Below are 14,119 nucleotides of genomic sequence, written 5' to 3' on the forward strand. Positions count from 1 at the left end.
TTGTGATCTCATGAGTGTTTTATTATTGATAAATTGAAGTGTTAGTTAAGTGGTTAATTAAGTAATTAATTATAGTTAATATTTAATCAACAATTTTAAGTGTTATTATCTTAACATTGAGAAGTAATCATACATTGGTGAGTGAGTTTAATTAGACAATAATTTAGTCTGAGTCTCTGAGGGAACGAACTAGAAAATATTCTATATTACTTGCGAACGCGTATACTTGCTGTGAATATTAGCGCGTGTTTTCGCCCTAACAAGTTTTTGGCGCCGCTGCCGGGGACTCGGCGTATTTGTTTAGTTTATGTACTTACCATCATTGGTCATTAGGACTCAGTGATTAGGACGTAGTAGTTACTTACTCTTTTCGGTTGTGTTTCAGGTACTTTAGCAAGCGTTTATGCAAACTCGTTCTCGTGCTCTCAAGAGGACTTTAGATACAGCTGAGGAGACAGACGAAGTTCTTGATATTCCGGAGAAGTTAGATTTTGAGGATTCGGATTCAGGAACTGAGCAGAAAGAACCAGTAAACATGGGAGATCGTATTGTTCAAGCTGATCCAGCTCTTATGGATTTTTCTCGGCCTAAAATTGATGACATTCAGTCAAGCATCCTTCATCCGGCTATTCAAGCTAACACCTTTGAAATCAAGCCGGGCACTATTCAGATGGTGCAGAATTCTGTTTCTTTTGGAGGAGCGGCAACTGAAGACCCCAACATGCACATAAGGAATTTTGTCGAGATCTGCAGCACTTTTAAGTATAATGGCGTGACTGATGAGGCTATCAAGTTGAGGCTTTTCCCATTCTCACTAAGGGACAAGGCTAAAGACTGGTTACATTCTGAACCAGCTGGGTCCATCACTACGTGGCAAGATCTTGCGCAAAAGTTTCTGGTGAAGTTTTATCCAATGGCAAAGACTGCTGCTATGAGGAGTGCTCTTACTCAGTTTGCGCAGCAACCTACAGAATCTATGTGCGAGGCTTGGGAACGCTACAAGGAAATGTTGAGAAAATGTCCACATCATGGAATGCCGGATTGGATGGTGATCACTGGTTTCTATAATAGTTTGGGGGCCCAATCTCGGCCCATGCTCGATGCAGCAGCTGGAGGAGCCTTATGGGCTAAAAGCTATACTGAGGCGTATAATCTTATAGAGACGATGGCTGCAAATGAGCATCAAAACCCCACTCAGAGGATGACGTCAGGCAAGGTAGCAGGTATTCTGGAAGTTGATGCAGCCACCGCTATTGCAGCCCAGCTCCAAGCGCTATCAATGAAGGTTGATTCTCTGGCTATGTATGGAATTAATCAAATAGCTATGGTTTGTGAGCTTTGTGCAGGTTCTCATGCTACGGATCAGTGTTCTCTTGTAACGAATCTGTTCAGTATGTGAATAATTATCAGCGACAACAGCAGCCTGTGCCAGCGACCTATCATCCTAATAACAGAAATCATCCAAATTTCAGCTGGGGGAATAATCAGAATGCTATTCAGCCACCATATCAGCAAGGAGTGAGTAAACAGTTTAACCCACCTGGATTCCAGCAACCACAGCAGTATGCTACAAGGCAATCATATCCTCAACAGGGAAGTACAGCTGCACCCACTAGTGCTGATTTTGAGGAACTTAAGCTGTTGTGCAAGAGTCAGGCGGTTTCTATCAAGACCTTGGAAAATCAAATCGGTCAATTAGCCAATGCAGTGCTCAATCGTCAACCTGACACTCTTCCCAGTGACACGGAAGTACCAGGAAGGAAGGAAGCTAAAGAGCAAGTCAAGGCTATTACCTTAAGGTCTGGAAAAGTGGCTGATGCTGAAAAGGCAAAGGAAGTCGAAGCTGAAGTTAGAGATGAAGAATCTAAGCAAAAGGAGAAAGCGGCGGAACCAAGGAAGACTACTGTTGAACACACTCTGCCTGAGGCTAATATAGGGGAGAAACAGCTCTATCCTCCACCACCTTTTCCTAAGAGATTGCAGCAACAAAAGCTGGATAGACAGTTCGGGAAGTTTCTGGAGGTGTTCAAGAAACTTCACATCAATATACCTTTCGCTGAGGCTCTGGAACAAATGCCTAGTTATGCGAAGTTTATGAAGACTATTATGGCAAGGAAGGTGAAACTGGATGACCTTGAAACCGTTGCTCTCACGGAAGAATGCAACGCTATTCTGCAGCAAAAGTTACCACCAAAACTGAAAGATCCAGGAAGCTTCACCATTCCTTGCACCATTGGCAATCTAACTTTTGACAAGTGCCTTTGTGATTTGGGAGCAAGCATTAATCTGATGCCGTTGTCGATCTTTAAAAAGCTGGATCTGCCTGATCCAAAACCCACATACATGTCGCTACAATTGGCTGACCGTTCCATTACTTACCCAAGGGGCATAGTTGAGGATGTGCTCGTCAAGGTGGATAAGCTCTTCTTTCCAGCAGATTTTGTTATTCTGGATTTTGAGGAAGATAAGAAGATTCCCATAATCTTGGGAAGGACCTTTCTTGGCTACTGGCCGTACCTTGATAGATGTACAAAAAGGTGAACTTACTATGCGGGTCCAAGATCAGGATGTGACCTTCAATGTATTCAACGCAATGAAATTCCCTACAGAAGATGAGGAGTGCTTAAAAGTGGATGTGATTGATACTGCGGTTACTTCGAAACTCGATCACATGCTAATGTCTGATGCATTGGAAAAGGCCTTAGTGGGGGATTTTGACAGCGATGATGAAGATAGCAACGAGCAATTACAATATCTGAACGCTTCTCCCTGGAAGCGAAAGCTGGACATACCATTTGAATCTCTTGGTACTTCTGACCTTAAGAATGCTGAAGGGAAGCTCAAACCATCAATAGAGGAAGCACCTACCTTGGAGCTCAAACCATTACCTGAACACTTGAGGTATGCTTTTTTAGGTGATTCATCTACGTTACCTGTTATTATTTCATCTGACCTTTCAGGTAGTGAGGAAGACAAGCTCTTAAGGATTTTGAGAGAATTCAAATCGGCTATAGGATGGACCATAGCAGACATCAAGGGGATAAGTCCTTCATATTATATGCATAAAATTCTGCTAGAGGAAGGTAGTAAGCCAACTGTGGAACAGCAGCGAAGACTGAATCCCATCATGAAGGAGGTGGTGAAGAAAGAAATTCTGAAATGGCTAGATGCAGGCATCATTTATCCTATTTCTGACAGCTCGTGGGTGAGCCCCGTACAATGTGTACCTAAGAAGGGAGGTATCACTGTGGTCGCAAATGAAAAGAATGAGCTCATCCCTACTCGAACAGTTACAGGATGGAGAGTATGCATGGATTATAGAAAATTGAACAAAGCCACAAGGAAGGATCACTTCCCCCTTCCATTTATTGATCAAATGCTTGACATATTGGCGGGTCATGAGTATTTTTGTCTTCTGGATGGGTATTCCGGGTATAATCAGATTTGTATTGCACCAGAGGATCAGGAAAAGACTACCTTCACTTGTCCATTTGGCACATTTGCTTTTCGCAGAGTTTCGTTTGGGTTATGTGGCGCCCCGGCCACTTTTCAGAGATGTATGATGGCTATATTCTCTGACATGATTGGAAATAACGTCGAAAGTGTTCATGGATGACTTCTCCGTCTTTGGACACTCATATGATGAATGTTTGAATAATCTGCGCGCCGTACTCAAAAGATGCGCGGAAACTAATTTGGTGCTTAATTGGGAGAAATGTCATTTTATGGTGCGTGAAGGCATTATCCTTGGGCATAAGGTCTCTAGCAAGGGTCTGGAGGTGGACAAGGCCAAGGTGGGAGTCATTGAAAATCTTCCCCCACCTAATTCTGTGAAAGGAATCCGTAGTTTTCTTGGTCATGCGGGTTTTTATCGGCGATTCATCAAGGACTTTTCAAAGATATCTAAGCCGTTGTGCAATTTGCTTGAGAAAGATGTGCCGTTCAAATTTGATGATGAATGTTTGGCAGCATTCGAGACTCTCAAGAAGAGTTTGATCACTGCACCAGATTGGACAGAACCGTTTGAGATGATGTGTGATGCGAGTGATTATGCGGTAGGTGCAGTTCTGGGACAGCGCAAGAAAAATCTCTTCCATGTGGTCTACTATGCGAGTAAGACTTTAAATGGTGCCCAATTGAACTACACCACTACTGAGAAGGAGCTTTTGGCTATAGTCTTTGGCTTTGAGAAATTTCGATCTTATCTGCTTGGTACGAAAGTAACAGTATTCACTGATCATGCAGCTATTCGCTATCTGGTTTCTAAGAAGGATTCGAAGCCGAGACTCATTCGTTGGGTGCTTTTACTTCAGGAATTTGAGTTAGAGATCAAAGATAGAAAAGGTACTGAGAATCAAGTAGCTGACCATCTCTCTAGGTTGGAGAATCCCGATTCTACTTCACAAGATAGGACGTTAATCAATGAATCTTTTCCGGATGAGCAGTTGTTTGCAATTCAGGAGGAAGAACCATGGTTTGCAGATATTGTAAACTATCTCGTCAGCAATATAATGCCTCTTAATTTGACATCCGCTCAAAAGAAGAAGTTTCTGCATGAGGTGAAGTGGTATATGTGGGATGAACCATATTTGTTTAGACAGGGAGCTGACCAGATCATCAGGAGATGTATCCCGTTCTGTGAGACGGAGGTGATATTACGAGACTGCCATTCCACGGTTTATGGTTGACACTATAGAGGTGAGAAGACGGCAGCTCATATTCTGCAAGCAGGTTTTTTCTGGCCTACTTTGTTCAAGGATGCTCATCAGTTTGTTTTAAGGTGTGATCGTTGCCAAAGAGTGGGAAATTTGTCAAGGAAGGATGAGATGCCATTAAATGTGATGCTTGAAGTCGAGGTCTTTGATGTGTGGGGAATCGATTTCATGGGGCCTTTTATCGCGTCTTGCAATAATCAGTACATCTTGCTGGCAGTCGATTATGTCTCAAAATGGGTCGAAGTTAAAGCTTTACCGACAAATGATGCAAAGGCAGTGCTAAATTTTCTTCATAAGCAAATTTTCACAAGGTTTGGAACACCTCGGGTAATCATAAGTGATGAAGGATCGCATTTTTGCAACCGTAAGTTCACTTCTATGATGCAGCGTTATAATGTGAATCATCGAGTAGCTACTGCCTATCATCCGCAAACAAATGGTCAAGCGGAAGTGTCTAACAGAGAGATAAAGCGCATTCTAGAGAAGGTTGTTTGTCCGTCAAGGAAGGATTGGTCTTTAAAGCTCGATGAAGCTGTTTGGGCTTACAGAACAACATACAAAACTCCACTTGGGATGTCACCGTTTCAGTTGGTGTACGGTAAGGGATGTCATCTACCGGCGGAGCTTGAGCATAAGGCCTACTGGGCATTGAAGAAATTGAACCTGGATTTAGATGCAGCTGGTAAGAAAAGAATGCTTCAGCTTAATGAACTTGATGAATTTCGACTTCAAGCGTACGAGAATAACAAAATGTATAAGGAAAAGGTGAAGAGGTGGCACGATAGGAAGCTACATCCAAAGTTATTTGTGCCAGGGCAACAAGTTCTCTTATTCAACTCTCGGCTCCGACTTTTTCCTGGGAAGTTGAAATCAAGGTGGTCTGGACCTTTTATTGTCAAAACTGTGTTTCCACATGGAGCGGTGGAAATTTTTGAGAATGATCCGGACCAAGCATTCAAGGTTAACGGTCAGCGGTTGAAGCACTACTATGGGGACATAGCAAACCGAGAGGTGGTTAGTGCCATTTTGTTGACTACTTGAGAAAGGTACGGAACGTCAAGCTAATGACGAAAAAGAAGCGCTGCGTGGGAGGCAACCCATGAATTGTTGTTACAGGAACCCTTAGAAGTTAATAACCTATCCAAAAACACAAAAAAATCAGAAAACAGGGGCTGAAATTTTTTTTTTCCAGAGACCCTCTGCGCGCCCGCGCAGCTATGCTGAGCGGCCGCGCAGGGGTCGAGTTCCAGAAAATTTTTTACAGTTCAGAAAAAAAAAAACAAACAAAAACATAAAAACAGTTTTAGCCCATAAACCCACGAATTGTTCCCACTACCCCATCATTTTATCCCTTAATTCCCAAACCCTAATCTAATCCACACCCTATATATACATACACCTATCCTACATATCTCCCATAAAACTTCCTACACTTAAACCCTCTCACAAACATCAAAAATCAGTTCTTACACACTTTTATTCACGAATCAATGGCACCCAAGAGAGCACGCACTATTGACAGCAGCAGCACAGTTCCTACTGCTGATTCATCGAGGGGTACTGCTGCAAGGCCTCGGTTAACTGACAGAGCTGTGGAGGAGGAGTACACTAGGCTGTTGGGGAAGCCGATTCTGAAGGAGAGGGGGTTTTTACCATCAGGGAGGGATGGTGAGTTGTTGCCCATGATTGCAGAGAAGGGGTGGATAGCTTTTTGTGAGTCACCCGAAGCAGTACCGATGAGCGTTGTTCGCGAGTTCTACGCGAACGCGAAGGCTGAAAAGAATGGGTTTTCTGTAGTCCGTGGGCTGACAGTTGATTATCATCCTGCGGCGATTCACCGTGTGATTGGACAGCGAGAGAGGAAGCCCGAGGAGGAGAACTGGAATGAAAAGACTGCTGAGGATTTTGACTTGGATTTGATTTATGCGACTCTCTGTCGACCGGGCACAGTTTGGACCCGCAGTCCAGGCAATAATGAGTATCGTCACTTTCCGGCGATCGCCATGAACAGGTATGCCCGTGCATGGAATGCATTTATATGTGCTAATATTTTGCCTTCTTCACATGCACACGAGGTCACAGTTGAGAGAGCACAGTTGTTGTGGGGAATTCTGCATGATGAGTACTATGTGGACCTTGGTGAGTTTATCTACCAAGGAATTCTGAAGTTTTTGAGGGGAGCAAAGCATATGAACATCCCTTATGCATCCACGGTTACGAAGCTATGTCGAGCAGTGGGAGTGAACTGGCCGGCTCATGAGCAGTTGCAGTTGCCAGCAGCTCCGATTGATTCTGGCACTCTGAATGGGATGCAGGAGTGGACCAGTAGTGAGCCTGAGGAGCATGGGCTGGGTTATCGTCTTCCAGGAGGGCGTCCAGCACGAGGTACTACTATGGCTAGGCCAGGGCGTGGTGAGGCTGGTTCTTCGAGAGCTCAGGAGGGTGCTGGGATGGGTGATGCCCAGTATAGGAGGCTTTCACGGCGGATGGATGCCATGTATGAGACGCAGAGCAGGTTTGCTCAGGAGCTCACCCTTGCGTTAGGGACTGCTTTTCGAGGCCTTGGAGCTGATATCCAGTGGCCAGTTTTTGGTGAGGACTCTGCATACCCACCGCCTGATACTCCACCCACTGAGGGTGATGATGATGATGACTCCGAGTAGGTATACCCTGTGTTCCTTTCTACTACTTTCACTGAGGACAGTGAAGATTTTTAGTTTGAGGGTGGTAGTTAAGGAATATTGTGTGTGTGTCATTTAGTTGCATATTCATGATAGTTTAGTTCATATAGTTGCATAATTTATGCCATTTAGTTTTTTTTATGAATGTCATGTAGCTCATGCATTTACCATGATCCCTTTTGCAATAAGTTATCGACTGAATTGTGATATTGATGTGAGTGTAGTGATAACATTAAAGTGATATTAAGTTGTGTAGGTTGATATGCATGCTAGAAACAATTGTAAGTCCACTAAGTCTTAAAGAATGCGTAAGGGCTAGATTGTTGTTATGATTTGGTTGTTTTCAAGGTCAATCTACTTATTATGCTTAGAATTCGATTATAGGTTCTTAGTGATAAAGACATGAAAAAAGAAAAAATTTTGGAGAAAAAAAATATGGAAGTTGTTGCTAGTTGTGGCTAGGCGTCAAATGGCTGGTAGCCGGCTCGCATATGTTGCGAGTAGTCTAGGGTTGAGCAAGATGGAGCGAAACGCACTTGCTCAGAAGTTATTAAAAAAAAAAAAAAATTTTGCATAATTGATCAAGAATGGGCTCTTTGGTATTCGAGTTATTAAGTTCTTAGGGGACTTTGTGCCTAGTGACCTAAGGCTTTTAGAGTCTGGGATCCGCTAACCTAACGCTCGTTACATGGATACCATTGTATAAGTCTTTTTTGGACCTCACTCATTGCACGGTCAAATAAGCATTTGAGTTGTAAATAAAAAGCACGATTCCGTAGTAAGCTCCAGAGTTCTTGTAGTGTTGTATATCACTTTGTGCCTAGAATTTTTATTCTTTGTATAAGCGTAGGATTGCCTTGAGGATAGTCTAGTCATAGTAATTGGTCTAGTTCCGAAGCATATCTGTTAAGCATTTGCACACACCACGTTTCTGGCTGTATGTCCGTTTGCATGAGTTTATTGATCTTTAGTTGTCTAACTGCATTCGTTGAGATGTGACAATTTGGTTGGTTAATTGTAGTAAGGGGGATCGTTGCATTTTCATATAGATTGCATTCATGCATATTTTTATTTTTTTTGAGTCTGTGACGCTTGAGGATAAGCATCGATTTAAGTTTGGGGGTGTGATTAGTGGCATTTTATAACACTTAGAACGTCTTGAAATGGCTTAAATTGGTGTCTTGAAATCAAGTATTTTGTGTATTTGATGCGTTTTTCTAGTGTTTATGCATTTCAGGGTATTAGTTGCATTTCGGGGGAGGAATCATCAAGAATAAGCCTTGGCATGTGTTCACCATTGCGAGAGGAAAGGAATGGGCAGATTACGGTGAAGAAACGGAGCAAACCTGGATTTTTTCCAGTAGAGGCCTGCGCGCCCGCGCAGCAATGCTGAGCGGCCGCGCAGCAACCTGCGCGCCCGCGCAGCTATGCTGAGCGGCCGCGCAGGGTCGGGGAAAAAGATAAATTATTTTAGACTTCTACTTCTGTTTGGCTTCCAACTTCTATGTAATCTGAGTTTTATGGGACTATTATATAGGTAGATTTGAGACGTTTTCACAGAGAGTATTAAGGGGATTATGTTTTAGATTGTGTTTTACGCAAGAAGCGAAGGAGATAAGGAAGAAGACCGATTTAGCACACCGCAACGAAGAGGGAGCATATTTTCTTGTGATTCTTGTTTCGTTGTAACGTTGGATGCTAGTTTTCTTGCTTTGACTTATTTACTCTTGTGACGTACTCTGTTTTAATATAATTAGTTTAGTTATTATTTTCTTGTGTTTGTTTGACATGATTTCATATGAACCCATGATGGCGATAAGTTCTATTATGGGCTAATCGTGATCATGGGGTTGCAACGGATTTATTATGGAATTCTTTAGTTAATTGTTTAATACTTTAGTGTGTGATGATTGCATGATATCTAGTATTGGTTGTGCGTATTCGTCTTATGTGCGTCGTGAACATATAAGATAGGGTGTTAATCTCTTGTGAAGCGACGGTGGATCTTGAGATTTAGAACTTGCCATGCTAGCATAGGTTCATGTACGTTGTGCATGATTAGTGGGTAACTCTAATAGTTTTATTTGCCCTATGTAATCAAAAGGAATAACTTGAGCTTAAATCGTTGTGTTGTCAATTTCTGTAGACATATAGGAACTCAACATAATTGATGACTATTCAACTTCTATCTTAATTGTGGATGCTTGGTAGAATGGTATTAGTACAATGAAAGTTGGCTTTTATCAGTTTCATGTTATTCGATTAATATCATCACTGTCACATGCTAAAGGTAATAACAATGGCTATAGAAGGAAGTAATAATGAAGTTGTGATCTCATGAGTGTTTTATTATTGATAAATTGAAGTGTTAGTTAAGTGATTAATTAAGTAGTTAATTATAGTTAATATTTAATCAACAATTTTAAGTGTAATTATCTTAACATTGAGAAGTAATCATACATTGGTGAGTGAGTTTAATTAGACAATAATTTAGTCTGAGTCTCTGAGGGAACGAACTAGAAAATATTCTATATTACTTGCGAACGCGTATACTTGCGTGAATATTAGCGCGCGTTTTCGCCCTAACAAAACACCAACAACTTGAGTACAAATATACCAATTCAAAGCTTTGCGGAGTGTAATAAAGTTTCATAAATGCCACTCAACATACCCCCAAACTTGAATCAATGCTTGTCCTCAAGCATAAACAAACTTAAAGAACAAGAAATAAAAATACATGAATGCAACTAAATGAATGCAACGATCCCCAGTAGAATAACTAAACCAATCAACAAGCAACATCTCAACAAATACAGTTATTCACATAAAAATCAATCAAACCCCACAAATCAACCTATAAACCAGAGACGTGCGTGTGTGCAACTGCTTACAAATATACTGTCGCAACTAGATCAATAATCATGACTCACTACTTATCAAAGCAATTGCAAGGTTATAAATATAATAAAAGCTAGACTCAAAATAACTTATAACACTTCAATTCTTATTTTGGAGTTTTATATGGATTCATGCTTTTATTCACAACAAAACAACAAGTATGCTTATTTGACCGTGCAATGAGTGAGGTCCACAAAAGACTTATACAATAGTACCCATGTAACGAGCGTTAGGTTAGCGGATCCCAGACTATAAAAGCCATAGGTCACTAGGCACAAAGTCCCCTAAGAACTTAATAACTCGAGTACTAAAGAGCCCACTCGTGATCAATTATACATAACACTTATTTTTATTTTTATTATTTTTTCTTTTTTTTTTCTTTTTTTTCACAAATTTCTGAACGAGTGCGTTTCGCTCTATCTCGTTCAACCCTAGACTACTCATATAAATTGAGCTGGCTACTAGCCAATTGACACCTAGCCACAACAACTAGTAATGAAATCCAATTTTCTCCAATTTTTAAAAATCCATGTTATTTTATTATTAAGAGAATATCCTAAATTTTAAATATAAACAAGCTATTAAACCTTGACAAACAAACAAACCATGATTATGATCTAGCACTCAAGCAACCTATAAGACTTAGTGAAATACAATTGTCTCTAGCATGCAAATCAATTTGACAAGACTTAACATCACTAAATACGACATCACTACACTAGCATCAATATCACAAGTCAATTGGAAAAATCATCTAAGGGATCATATTATAATGCAAATGCATGAAACTATATGAATAAACTATCATAAAAACTACCAAAATAAAATTTAAAAAAAAACTACATGGAAAAATATACAACTATATGCACTAAACTATCATGAATATGCAAATTATATGCGACGCACACAAAACATATTCCTTCAACTACTACCCCCAAACTTAAAATTTTCACTGTCCTCGGTGAAGGTAATAGTAAGGAATCAGGCAAACCTACTCAGAATCGGGATCATCACCCTCAGTGGGTGGAGTGTCAGGCGTGTTTAGAGGTGGATACACGGAGTCCTCACCAAATACTGGCCACTGGATGTCAACACCTGTGGCTCTGAATGCAGTCCCTAGTGCCTGGGTGAGATCACGTGCAAACCGACTATGGATGTCATGCATCACATCCATCCTCCTCGCTAGACGCCTATACTGCGTCGTGCTCAAACCAGCTCCAACATCTGCTCCTGCCTCCTGCTGCTGCTGCTGCGATCCCGAAGGATCATCCTCCTCTCCCAACTGAGCTCTCCATGCTGCTCGACGAGCCTTCGAAGTCCCACTAGCAAACGTCTGATCCCCTGGTCTTCCACCTGGAAGATGGTCATAAAAATAGCCAAGCCCCTTAGGATCGGGCTTCCCACCATACCATTATGTCATGTTCAACAACGTCAAACTGTTGATAGGAGCACTGGGAAGATGCAGCTATTTATGTACGGGCCAATGAACACCAACTGCCACACAACTTTGTCACAACGGACGTATAAGGTATAGAACCCGTAATACCTCCTCTCAAGAACCTCAAAATACCCTGGTAAATAACCATCCCCAAATCCACATAGTCCCCCTGAAGAATATCCCATAACAGACGAGCACGGTCCTCAGTAATCTCATTCACATGAGAAGATGACATGATGTTAGCACAAATAAATGAATTCCAAGAACGTGTAAACCTGTTCATGCACGAAGCAGGAAATGTGGAATAATCACTCGTGCCCCTCTTGAACTAACAATGAGTCTTAGGCACACAAAGAGTAGAAACTATCAAATCCAAATCAAAGTCCTCTAGAGTCTTATCGTTCCAGGTGTCCTGACTGGGCTTCCTCGCGGGCTGCTCAATCACCCTTCTTATCGCATCCGCACTGTACTTCACCGTCATCCGCCGAACCACAGTGAAACCATTCTTCTCCGTCCTTGCATTAACATAGAACTCACGAATGACACTCATGGGCACAGCAACGGGTGCCTCGCAAAAAGGAACCCAGCCCATCTCCAAGATCATCTCCAACAACTTACCATCTTTCCCTGATGGTAGAAAACCTCGCTCCTTTGCTATAGGCTTCGAGAGAAGCCTCGTATACTCCGCTTCAGCCTTGGGAGTTGAAAACCTTGGTCTCATACCACATGCACTCGAAGAATCGGTGCTGCTGCTGACTTGAGTTCTTTTTCTTTTGGGTGCCATTGTGATTGAATAAGAGAGAATAAAAGATAAGTGTTTGAGAGAGAATTGTGTTTGAGAATTTGAGAAGTGGTGGAGAAGTTTGTGTATAAGTGTATGTATATATAGGAGGTGAGAAGAGAATTAGATATGGAATAGAAGTGAGAATTGATTATGGGAATAGTGGGAATAATGGGTTTGATTTGGAGAGGGAAATTAGGGATGTGGAAATTGATTTTCTATTAAAAACCCCGATTTTCTCTTCACAAATTGCTGTTTATTTTTTTTTTCTGAATTGGGACCCCAGCACGGCCATGCGCTAGACCAGCGCGGGCACGCTTGGTTTCTGGAATTCCAGCGCAGCCGCGCGCTTGATCAGCGAGGGCGCGCTCAACTTCTAAAGTTATCCCTGAAATTTTCTGTTTTTCTGATTTTGTTTGTATTTTTCTCTTTTCTTCTTGCTTCCTCTACCTACTAATGTACAACAAACTTGGTTTGCCTCCCAAGAAGTGCTTGTTTTACGTTGTTAGCTCGACGTAGAAATGTGAGATCAAATGGACAATAAAATGGCACTAGCCACCTCGCGGTTTGCCGTGTCACCATAGTAATGCTTCAACCTCTGACCAATTACCTTGAATGCTTGGCCGGAATCATTCTCAAAAATCTGCACCGCTCCATGTAGAAATATAGTTTTGACATCAAACGGCCCTGACCACCTTGACTTCAACTTCTTAGGAAAAAGACGAAGACGAGAGTTAAACAAAAGAACTTGTTGCCCCGACACAAATGATTTGAGCACTAGACCCCTATCGTGCCACCTTTTGACTTTATCCTAATATATTTTGTTATTTTCATAAGCTTGAAGTCAGGACTCGTCGAGTTCATTCAATTGAAGCATCCTCTTCTTTCCAGCTACATCCAAGTCCAGATTCAACTTCTTCAAAGCCCAATACGCTTTATGCTCTAGCTCCACCAGTAAATGACACCCCTTACCATAAACCAACTAAAATGACGACCCAATGGATTCTTGTATGCTGTTCTATACGCCCAAACAACTTGGTCAAGCTTCAAAGACCAATATTTCCTTGATGGACATACAACCTTCTTTAAAATGCATTTGATATCTCTGTTAGATACCTCACCTTGACCATTCGTCTGAGGATGATAAGTCGTAGCAATGCGATGATTCACATTATACCTTTGCATAATAGCAGTGAACTTGCGATTGCACAAATGCGACCTCTCATCACTGATTATGACTCTTGGAGTTCCAAATCTTGTGAATAACTGCTTGTGAAGAAAATTAAGCACTACTTTCGCATCGTTCGTTGGCAACCCTTAACTTCAACCCATTTCGACGCATAATCAACTGCCAACAAGATATACTGATTGTTACAAGATGAGACAAATGGCCCGATGAAGTCAATTCCCCAAACATCGAAGACTTCAACCTCGAGAAGCACATTAAGGGGCATCTCATCCCTCTTGGACATATTACCCACACGTTGACATCGATCACATTTCAAAACGAACTGATGAGCATCTTTAAACAAAGTCGGCCAAAAGAAACCTGCTTGAAGAATACGAGCTGTTGTCTTTTCTCCACCATAGTATCCTCCATAAGACG

The 14,119-nt window shown here is 41.6% G+C and overlaps 1 non-coding gene across 1 annotated transcript; it reads right to left on the reverse strand.

Annotated features, from left to right (window-relative positions):
• Positions 1-928: 928 nt before the first annotated feature.
• On the reverse strand, positions 929-1,035 carry LOC141662520 (small nucleolar RNA R71). Its single transcript, XR_012550632.1, has one exon. It is a non-coding gene; the product is annotated as a small nucleolar RNA R71 (small nucleolar RNA).
• Positions 1,036-14,119: the final 13,084 nt, after the last annotated feature.

Source organism: Apium graveolens, chromosome 5, assembly GCF_009905375.1.
Source record: "Apium graveolens cultivar Ventura chromosome 5, ASM990537v1, whole genome shotgun sequence".
Classification (NCBI taxonomy): Eukaryota; Viridiplantae; Streptophyta; class Magnoliopsida; order Apiales; family Apiaceae; genus Apium; species Apium graveolens.